The sequence below is a fragment of the Austrofundulus limnaeus genome, unplaced genomic scaffold, assembly GCF_001266775.1.
Source record: "Austrofundulus limnaeus strain Quisiro unplaced genomic scaffold, Austrofundulus_limnaeus-1.0 Scaffold1659, whole genome shotgun sequence".
Classification (NCBI taxonomy): Eukaryota; Metazoa; Chordata; class Actinopteri; order Cyprinodontiformes; family Rivulidae; genus Austrofundulus; species Austrofundulus limnaeus.
This window is the reverse complement of record NW_013954061.1, coordinates 11,083-11,794: the sequence shown is the minus strand read 5'-3', so window position 1 is coordinate 11,794 and position 712 is coordinate 11,083. Positions and strand designations below refer to the sequence as shown.

Sequence of the window (712 nt, the reverse complement as noted above, 5' to 3'; positions counted from 1 at the left end):
TATATATATATTGCATGTTTGATTTGACAGGATTTTCTTTCAGAACCTGAAGGGTTAACAGTTGTTTGTTTTCTCACCTGTGTTCGTGTTCAGGACCGAGGTTTGGGTGGGTCGTCGCTGTGGTGACCCCCGCATCAGAAAGACTTCACTTCTGTTCTGCCTGTTTGCACCTGCTGACTGGTTCTGTTCTCACTGGTTCCCTAAGCTGGTTCTGACAGGAACCCTTGGACCTGGATCAGCCTGCTGACTGGTCTCAGGCCCGAGGCCCGAGGACGAAGCACAAAGACTTTTTGCGACATTTTGCTGACAGAACTTTCACCACATGAACTGGACTTTCCAGCTGAATGTTTGGACCCAGAACCCGGTCTGCAGCAGAACCCGGTCTGCAGCAGAACCCGGTCTGCAGCAGAACCCTGCAGCTTTTTAAATGAGGCAAACCTTCAGTTACTGATTCAGTTTGATTCTGATAGTTTGTGTAAATCCTTCAGGTGTTGGTTTCATGTAAAAATAATAATTAATTCTACACTGCTGGGAAAAATATATTTATTTAATACTATTTAAAGTTCTTTGATGTGCAATGTAATTATTTTAATTCATTTCTAACGATCAAAGAATCATAAAAACTGCTGAAGTCCTGTCTGCATCAGTTTTCTGCCTGTTTTTATATATAAAATAAGTTTGTTTTACTTCAACAAAAACAATCAAACCTTAT

General features: G+C 41.2%; 1 protein-coding gene across 3 annotated transcripts in view; it reads left to right on the top strand.

Moving 5' to 3' along the window:
- gprc5c (G protein-coupled receptor, class C, group 5, member C) overlaps nucleotides 1-198 on the top strand; it is a 12,650-nt gene extending 12,452 nt beyond the window's left edge. For all 3 annotated transcript variants that reach the window (XM_014033194.1, XM_014033192.1, XM_014033193.1), the window contains exon 5: nucleotides 94-198. The gene's annotated coding sequence lies outside the window, so the exon portion shown is untranslated. The remainder of the gene's footprint in view (nucleotides 1-93) is intronic.
- The last annotated feature ends 514 nt before the right edge of the window (nucleotides 199-712 follow it).